We start from the raw sequence: 10517 nt of genomic DNA, 5'->3' as shown, positions 1-10517 counted from the left end.
TGATTTCTGGCGTTCCCCAAGGAAGTGTTATAGGACCTTTGCTGTTTCTTATCTATATAAACGATTTGGGAGACAATCTGAGCAGCCGTCTTCGATTGTTTGCAGATGACGCTGTCGTTTATCGACTAATAAAGTCATCAGAAGATCAAAACAAACTGGAAAACGATTTACAAGAAATATCGAAATAGTGCGAAAAGTGGCAGTTGACCTTAAATAACGAAAATTGTGAGGTCATCCACATGAGTGCTAAAAATAACGCGTTAAAATTCGGCTACACGATAAATCAGTCTAATCTAAAAGCCGTAAATTCAACTAAATACCTAGGAATTGCAATTAAGAACAATTTGAATTAGAAGGAACACATAGAAAATGTTGTGGGGAAGGCTAACCAAAGACTGCATTTTATTGGCAGGACACTTAGAAAATATAATAGACCTATTAAGGAGACTGCCTACACAATGCTTGTCTGTCCTCTTTTAGAATACTGTTGCACGGGGTGGGATCCTTAACAGATAGGACTAACTGAGTACATCGAAAAAGTTCAAAGAAAGGCAGCACGTTTTGTATTATCGCGAAATATGGGAGAGAGTGTCACAGAAATGCTACACGATTTGGGATGGACATCATTAAAAGAAAGGCGTTTTTCTTTGCGACGGAATCTTCTCACGAAATTCCAATCACCAACTTTCTCCTCCGAGTGCGAAAATATTTTGTTGACACCGAATTACATAGGGAGGATCGAAACCAAAGATAAAATAAGGGAAATCAGAGCTCGTTCGGAAAGATATAGGTGTTCATTCTTCCCGCGCGCTGTACGAGATTGAAATAGTAGAATTGTGAAGGTGGTTCGATGAAACCTCTGCCAGGCACTTAAATGTGATTCGCAGAGTATGGCTGTAGATGTAGACTAGTGCTTCAAATGGTTCAAATGGCTCTGAGCACTATGGGACTCAACATCTGAGGTCATCAGTCCCCTAGAACGTAGAACTACTTACACCTAACTAACATAAGGACATTACACACGTCCATGCCCGAGGCAGGATTCTTACCTGCGACCGTAGCGGTCGCGCGGTTCCAGACTGTAGCGCCTAGAACCGCTCGGCCACCCTGGCCGGCAGACTAGTGCTTCGTATTTGCAATGGGCTATCTCGCGCATACGTTAACCTGTAATCTTGCAATGTTAATCACTTATTAAATTACCTAGATAAATGTATTCCTGAAATTTCATTACCCTACATTAATTATTTTTGGGATTGCGACCTTTTTCCGTCAGTGTATAAACCAGGAACCCGGTGCACCGCGTTAAACTTGTCAAGGGCAACTTGATCCGCTGGTAATATACAACAGATCTTCTAGGAACTATGCAGCGTTTACTTTATGTTGGCACCGTGATTTATGCCTCCAAAGTGCAGCTTTCTGTCTGTGTGGTCATACGTGGTTTTGGCTGGAAGACGGTGGATCCCGGTACTAGCACTAGCACTGAGGTAGCCACAGAATTTAACGGTTCTCATATTTTCGCTGTCAACAATCATGTGCTCTTTCACCCCAAGTTAGAGACGTTTGTGGTTTGATCTATTAGAATGGCGTTAATTTTCGTGATCGAGGAGTTTTTCTGCCCTTACAAGTCAAATACGGATAACAATTATTTCTACCACCGCAAAGGATGTAACCGACTGCTTTTGATTCGTCACCTCCATATATGCAGTACTGAACTACAATAAGTAACACTAAGTAAGTCCATCCTTATTTCGTCCATTAGGTTTTCTTTACCGCTACTACAAGCTTCTCCCTGCTGCAAATTAATCTTCAATGGATTAGCCCATATTTAGCCAAACACTTTCTTCTTCTGATAATTTTCTTGTTGGCTCTTAGTTTTATTCCACCAACAATTTTCTCTCTCCTGCTCTAAATTATCTAACGATGGATGCCTCAGCACTTGTACCAATAATCATTATCTTCTTCCAACAAATATTGCCTTTTGCCTTTAATTATTTTACGGCTACAATCTTATTCCTAATGCGCTATATTGCATAATCATGGATCACCAATCATTCTTATGATAAGTACTGTTTTTGGTCTATTAGTTTCTGTTTCCAGCTACAGTTGCTCCCTTATGTTGCAAAATATCTGCTCTCTACGGCACCAATGAACCAAGTGTCAGATTGTTAACTGGAATTTTCACAAAATCAACTTGGAAAAAGGGAGAGAAAGAAATAAAGTAAATGTTATGATGCGGACATTGAATTTTGTGAATCTTTACAGTTTAGCGAAAGCACGATATCACAAACAGGAGTATTCGTCGTGGTAATGTACCAGAGATAAGCAAGCATTAAATAAACTTTCTGCACTTATAACGTCAGGCTTTCCCTGTTCTGGACCATTACCACAGCATAATTAGTCGATAAGAGTAATGTAAACCTTCCTGCTTGACAGCTGAATTACATTTTGTATTTTTATACAATGAATTTCATATATGCTTTGGTTTCAAATGAATTTGTTTTCCTTCTCGTTCCGTAGATCGGCAACTCTACAGAGATTTCGAAATATTAGCATCTTGAATCGTTTCTAAAAGACTTTGTGGCCCGGTGTTACACACATTACGATTTCTTACACATAACACGCAAGAGTCCCTCTCGTTTTTTCTAATACGAGGTGAGTGAGAAAAGTAATGAGATTGATTTTTTTATCTGTGAAAGTTTTTATATTTTCAAACAACAATATTGCTCACTTCAAAGTAGTTCCCTTCGGCAGCTATACACCGGCAGAGTCGTTGTTTCCAATGTTGGCAGCAACGCTGAAAGGTTTCAGTTGGTAGGACCTTTAACATATCGGTCACATTCTTTTGAATGCTCTCCAGAATCCCAAAATAATGACCTTTTATGGCATCTCTTAATTTCAGGAAAACAAAAGAATCACAAGGACTCAGATCTGATGAACAGGTGGGCTACAGAACGACAGGAATGCCTTTTGAAGTCAAAAATTCCACGATGGAAGTGACTGCGTGACATGGGTCAATGTCTCGATACAGCATCCACTAGTCTGCAATGTTCGGTCTCACTTCATGCACCCTTTTCCTGAGCCTTTCAAGGCTATATTTGTAAAACATGTAGTTGATATGAAACTTCCTGGCGGATTAAAACTGTGTGCTGAACCGAGACTCGAACTCGGGACCTTTGCCTTTCGTGGGCAAGTGCTCTACCAACTGAGCTATCCAAGCAAGACTCATACCCCGTCCTCACAATTTTACTTCTTCCAGCACCTCATCTCCTACCATCCATGTGGTCTCCTGGAGCAACAATCTCACAATAGCATGACCACGTTCGACGTTTTCGTCAGTTTTTGAAGTTGAGAGTCTTTCTGAGCGAGGTTCAACACGTTCTCGGCCTTCCAAAAACGATTTGTGCCAACGAAAAACTTGTGCTATTGATAAGGAATGGTCCCCATAGGGTTGCTTCAATTTTTCAAAAGTCACACTTACAGATTCCCCGAGTTTAACAAAAAAATTGGTGCTGTAACGTTGCTCTGAATTCTGCTGTTCCATTTTCGTAACACACAACAAAAACACAACTTCACTGATGGCGTTCTCAAAAATCATGTGGTGGCTGTACGGATCTGAATCTTGGACTGAGCATCTGGAAGGGATGATCACGCCGGTCTACACAAGCAGAACAACACAGCATTGCCAGATTGCTCGCAGTGTTGTCAGTCTCATTACTTTTCTCACGCTCCTCGTACAATATCAACAATTTGTTCTCTCAGTACACATAAAATTTCAGAGTTTAAGCTATTTTCTGCACAACGTCATGTTTAAACTGGCGTTTCTTAACTGTGCACCTGGGAGATAGATGTTGATCGATAGTTTACTTTGTTGCATCCTACAAGGAAAACAAGCAGACATCAGCTAACCTACAATCAAAGAATTCCTGCAACGTCAGGTATGTTCCATTGCCTGTCCGACACTGCTTTCTTTATGAATTCTGAAATGGACCCTGCGTGGTTCCGTACATACTTTCATCATATCACACCAGTTAGAAGTGACTGCATCACTGTCGTTGCTGAATGTTATAACGGCGCAGTGAGTTACGTATCTGAAACGCGCTCTCCAATCTTACTGTTTAATCTTTCAGTTACGCCTCTACCAGAAACATCTGCCAACTTGCTTCTGTATTATGTACTGACATGCAGTCTCATTCTTCTTATTTTCACTACAACAAAGTACGAGTAATGTACGCATTCTATTTCGTCTACAAAGTATTTTCCGATGGATTTCTTCATTTCCTGAGTCCTAAGCAATTACAGTTTTCCTGAACTCCTTACTCCTTACTACACCTTTAAAAACTTAGCTCTCCAATCAGTCAGATACTGATACTGAGGTGGCTGTCGGACACTGGTCGAATCGACGAGTGAGGCTGAGATCATATGTCGTGGCGCTCAGACGGGCTGCAGCTTTCCACATGTCTTCTGCGTTAAAAAGTTGGCTTTAAACGACCGGGAAAGGTACAAACACCAGTCCAAGGCAGTAAAACCCTGCTAAATAGTTATTCTGCGAACAGAAAGCGTCACGGTAGATTCCGTAAGCGAGAGACCACTGACAACAAAAGCCTGGTATTGCAACAATGCTCATTTTACTTTAGTGCGAAGTCACAGTGCAAATAAGAGAACGAAAAAAATTACGTAATGTTTAGCAATCAGAACTGCTTATATTCATTTTATGGTTATTCTGAAGGGTATTTCAGCGAAGAAAATAGAACACCTTGTTCATATATGTAACTGAATGGTCTCACGTTTCCTAGGATATTTTACATTCCTTGCCAGTGTGGCAACGATTACATTGGTCAGTTCACACGCATGATGTCAAAAATCTGTGTAGATCGTAAAAAGCACATAGAATATGGAGAGCTGGATGAATCAGCGGTTGCCGAGCAAAAATCTGGAAACAAGTTTAGCACCATACACTCAGAAACCCTGAAAATAGCGCATCCGATCGAAGAAAAATTGTTAGGCACAGTGATACAGACGACAGATTCACTTGATCCTAAAATCAAGCCAAGTAAACGAATAGAATGCTACATCGATAACATGTTGCACCACCTTTTGCTGCAATACATGCCACAACACGGTTCCGCGTCGAATTGATCAGATATCTGATGTCCTGAGGCAGCTTGTTAACTAATATTGAACAGCCACGTCCAAATCGCGTACTGAATGAGACAGCGGCGTCTGGCGTTTCAACTTGCCCCACGTATATTGGATAGGAGGCAAGCGTTGGGAGCACGCCGGCCATGGAAGAGTTGGAACATGACTTAGGAAGTCTTGAGCAACTCGAGCTGTATGCGGATGAGCATTATCTTACTGGAAAAGTGCGCCTGGTAGATCCTGTAGGGGAGGTCCCATATGAAGTTGTGTGGCGGTGCTGGCGGTGTGGTGCACAACAGCGTGGATGGAGCTCCGTCGTTCACCAGGCTGCTTTCACACCAGCATGCGGTTATTGTCCGTCCCCAAAATGAATCAGGACTCACCACTGATCGCCACGTGTTGCTAGTCTGTGGCAATCCATGTCGTACTGTCTTGGCATCACTGTAGGCGGAGTCCCCGAAGTGTCGGTGTTAAGGCAGTACACGGTAAGGGCCCCTGGATTGCAAATTCGTGTCCGTAAGGCGTCTCGAAATGGTTTGTGGAACAACTGGCACCCTACACCTGCTTGTGTCACTGTATTATCCCTGATCTTTTGCTGCACGATCCTTGGATTGGCTAGTCCTGTCGGCTTCCTGGCCGCTCCAGAGTTAGTACGTCGCACGTGGGTGCCATCTCGCGTTCACTACTTCCACATCGTCTGACGGAACACTCCGAATGATAGAGCTGATTAGCCACACGGCCTGTCGACCAGCCTGCGGCTTTCATGCCGATGATTAGGCCCTCTCAAACTGTGTTAACTGTGAGAAATGTCGACCAATAAATCTACCTGGCATTCTGTGCCTATTAACGTCCTCCTAGAGTCGGGATAGGATCATGACGTCTACGACTCGACCACTTAAATAGTGTCAGCCGACTCTCATGCATACAATATTACTTCCATATTCATTACGGCAGTCCACTCTCGTCTATAAAATATTACTTCCATATTCATTACGGCAGTCCGATAAGAGAAAGATGACCTAACGTGGCAAGATCCTCTAAGCAACTTATTAAACAATTCCATGGAGATGTTACGCATAGAGTTTCTATTGAATATAAAAGAATGAAAGAGAAGAGTAATAAACGAAAGTTAAAAAAAAAAGAATGACAGCCAAACGTAAAAATGGGCGAGGACTCAGTGAAAGAAGGGACTGAAATCTGGTATCTGGGAAACTATATAACACAAGACGACACTAATGTTTTTATAAGGAGAACAAGAGTTGGTGTATATGAGGTGTTATACAAGCCAAAATGGGTCGCCTGGAGTTGAGAAACCATTTCTGAAACAATTCGTCAGGAATCCATCACTCATCAACTCGAAGATCAGTATGAAAACAAAGGCAAAAGGAAAAGATTAAGCGAAAGACCAAAAAACAGTTCGAAGGTTGAGAAATATACAGCAATCAGACGCTAATAATCAGAGCTTCTGCTGTATATTTTTAATTGGAACTGGCTTTAAAAGGAAGCTGTGTTGTAATAAATACCCTTAGTAAAGTTTTATTCTTGTAATCGAGAGTAATTGTATATTTTTATTATTTATTTTCGTTTTGAAACAGCCTACATACAAACTACTGCCAGTTCGCACAGAAACCACCTCGCAGTTCGATCAGCAAACCAGTGTCGACAGCCTTCTGAACAATACATATCTTAGCTGATTTTTGCAATGTTTTTATCTTCTGTGCTTGATGTTCTCCAAATATTAGTCAACAATGTATGAACAAGGCCAGTAAGTTCTGTAATCTGAACTACATATGTACAGAGGACGCAGCACACCATTATGACATACAGCGAGATTATCTGTGCAATAACTGTAAACAGCAGCCTCAGTGTGAACTGAAATACTGACATGGATAGTCTAGTAGGACCTGTTTGAGTAGGCAATCGACAGTGATGACTTGACTTGCATCTTACCGGTATGTCAGTTTATCATCTAGTCTTGCGCAAGGTTTATACAACTGTAATATGTTTTTGATTCATGCATGTGATTTACAGAAATGTGTTCGTATATGTTTCTAGCACTGATGATAACCACGCAGTGGTTGAAATCTAACTACATCTGCAATAAACAGATTATTAGAGTATAGTTACAGTACATTTCTCAGATTTAATAAAGACGGTCGACGAACACACTCGTTCCGTATAGAAGAGCCGCTGATAACAGAACGAAGCGTTATTATAGGTGATGAAAGGTTGTTACATCTCTTGCCAGAAGGCTGCACGATTCAGTGAGACATTTCCAGAAACACTATAGTGGAGGATTCATAATGTTTTATATTCACTATAAAAATTACACGTTGCTGTCGCGTTTAAAACTATCAAATAAAAGGACTGATTGCCAATTCCATGACTGTTCAAGTGGTTCAAATGGCTCTAAGCACTATGGGACTTAACATCTGAGGTCATCAGTCCCCTAGACGTAGAACTACTTAAACCTAAGGACATCACACACATCAATGCGCGAGGCAGGATTCGAACCTGCGACCGTAGCAGCAGCGCGGTTCCAGACTGAAGCGTCCATGGCTGTAATTGGTTCCATTTTGAGAAAATATATCTGTTTCGGACCATTACTGGCATGATTATAGTTACCCTTTCAACCTATACTGAAAAAGTGAACCTATTTCCATCACATATTAAGATAATAAACAATAAATTGACTGTTGTTAATATAATTATCTCTCGGTCGCTTTCCCAAGCTTCAGGTGTTATCTTGAGACAAACACTATGTTGGCAAGGAGACTCCTGCTAGAGGCATTGTCAGTTGCTTTAGTGCATCAATGACACCTGTACATATCTATATGGCCAACATACCAGGGCAATGGCTGTTTCGTTATGTGTGTGTGTGTGTGTGTGTGTGTGTGTGTGTGTGTGTGTGAGAGAGAGAGAGAGAGAGAGAGAATGAGAGATAGGGAGAGGGAGGGATGAAGAGAGAAGACGTTGACTGTACCATTTGCACTGGATAAGGTCCGAGGCGGATCTGATCAGGCGTCTAAGGGATTTTGACTCTGACAGTCACTGTGTTTAGAACCAAAGCATTGCACAATCGCTGAACTGTTGTTGAAATTCCGTACATGAAGCCGAGTCGCGAAGTGTGTAGCATTAAGTAAAAGTCCTCTATAATACAGCAAAATATGCTCTTCTTAATAGAATTATTACCGTTTTTCGTTACTGTTACATAGCGCTTTCTTTTCCCATGAGAAAATAAATACAAAATTTCCAAGAATATTCTCTTCTGTAAGCTTCATCTCGAGTAACCTTTAATTGCTAACTTAACGTCCCGCTAACTAGTAAATATTGTCTTTCCCATCATCAGCTCCTTCCTACTTTTACCTTACTGACTTACGGAGGAAAACACTCGTTGGCTGTCCATCTCGTTTCTCCCTCTTCCATAACAGTTGGGAAGTTTGCCTGCCTGGAAGGTATTGTTCTTTCTCTGTCTGGACCGTGCTTGAGTTCCTCTTCTACACAAAAATTGGGGTATAGTGGATCAGGCAGTATCCAGCTGGGATAATGTTACCGCTTGTATGAACGAAGTGTAAATGGTAATTTAGCCGGACGTTCAATTCTTTCCAATCGCACTAGGAAAACTCCAGAAATCATTCAAAGATATTGATGTTTAAAATTGTAACAGAGATAAAGTTCAGAATTTGTTGATCAGCGTACTGAGTACTATGTTTGGCGGTGCATTTATGCAGAACAGTCAGATATATGTTTCATGCTACCTTCAATGTCTCTCTCTCCCGTGCTGAACTTTTCCACAACATCCTAGACAACGTACTTGTCTGTATCAGTCCGAACAATTTTTCTCAACTGCTGCTCCTTCTCGGTGGCTACTCCTGCTGCAGTGCGGTAGCCTTCATAGGTGAGTGGTCTGTTTATCTATGCGGAGTACTAGCGTCCGATTTCTGTCACTAACAACAAGGAGAACTGGGACTGGATATTTTTTGCTTCTGAGGAGTTACTAGGACCGGATGAAGTTGGTGCTGTCTGGAAAAACTCGACATTCATAAGCCAAGAGCTCGTTTCAGATCGCGCTGGGCCTGTAATATCCCCGAACTGTGGGATCCTTGTTTAACTGTATTCATTCACATTGTTTTAAACACTTCATTTCACTTCTACGTGTTATGTAAAGGCAAAATTTAATAATTTAAACGGTAACGGGTGCTATGCACTTTATTTTTAACCATAATCCGACCAACATAATAAGACATTAAAATCTCGTCTCGCACGTGACGTTTATTAGCTCCATTGAAACAGCAAAAATGAACCACTGCATAGGTGAGTAAACAACTAAATGCGTTTTGTGTCCATTCTCTCTAAGGAAATTAACCCACTGAGGTGGCTCTGCAGTCTGACACTACCAGATCGTAGAGGCGATTGCTGTCCCTATTCGACATTCTGCTGGTCACTCTCAGTATAATTCTAAGCTCACTTTTGGGTACTGTTGTCTAACTTCCGGTAATAATTTAAGAATAATAGAAAAACATCTGACTACGTTACAACACTATTTAACCATGATTTATCCTGACCAAACAAAATATGTACAAAGGAACATTTATAACAAAGAACGGACACATTGTAATCCGATCTAGAGGGTTGGATTCCCTCCTTCAAAGCCACAAGATTCCAGAGCCTGGGCTACCCTCAGGGTGTACTTTACGTCTTCGAAGCGCTAGTTGCTGTTGTTGTTACGCTTGGTGTCTGTCTGTCTGCCTGTCGCCTGCTGCCATCTGCCTGCCTGCCTGCTTGCCCGCCCGCCGTCCACCGCCGCCGCCGCTGCCTGCTGTCCGTCCGTCGCCGTTCGTCCACTATGAGCCCCCCTACAACACTGTCATCTACACCTCCCCCTCTTCCACAGTCACTTCCTGAAGTGCCGCCCCTGGCCTCCCTCCTTACACTTCACCTCCCCTTCACCCACTTACCCGTTCCCCTATCTCCTCCCCTGCTGTATACCCCCACCTCTACAACCTTCCTCCAGCCTCCACACCTTCAACAGCTACCACTACTACCCCCACCCTCAAATACGCCTCTGTTGCCGCCTCTGCTGTCACCCCTCAGGTGGTCGGCTTCCCCTCTCCCACCCATCCCGTCACTTCGTCATCTGCATCCCCTACATGCATCACGTCATGCCGAGTCACTGTCGCCACCACTGAACCGGCTGCTTCTCCCGGCACCTCCACTACACTGCAGGGATCTGCCACCCGCCACTTCCTTCTCCTCCCTGTCCCTCTCCCCTCCTCCCAGCCTCCAATCTCCAAAAAAACACAAAAGCGCGTCATTACCGACTCTGCTCCTGCCACTTCCCACAAAAAGTCAACACCATCTCCCCCTCCTCTTGTCGTCTC

General features: G+C 42.5%; 1 non-coding gene across 1 annotated transcript; it reads right to left on the bottom strand.

Annotated features, from left to right (window-relative positions):
* Window positions 1-3143: 3143 nt before the first annotated feature.
* Window positions 3144-3218, bottom strand: Trnas-cga. The gene has a single exon. It is a non-coding gene; the product is annotated as a tRNA-Ser (tRNA).
* Window positions 3219-10517: the final 7299 nt, after the last annotated feature.

This window comes from Schistocerca americana, chromosome 3 (assembly GCF_021461395.2).
Source record: "Schistocerca americana isolate TAMUIC-IGC-003095 chromosome 3, iqSchAmer2.1, whole genome shotgun sequence".
Lineage (NCBI taxonomy): Eukaryota > Metazoa > Arthropoda > Insecta > Orthoptera > Acrididae > Schistocerca > Schistocerca americana.
The sequence above is the reverse complement of the archived record's forward strand: the minus strand, read 5'-3'. Positions and strand labels throughout refer to the sequence as shown.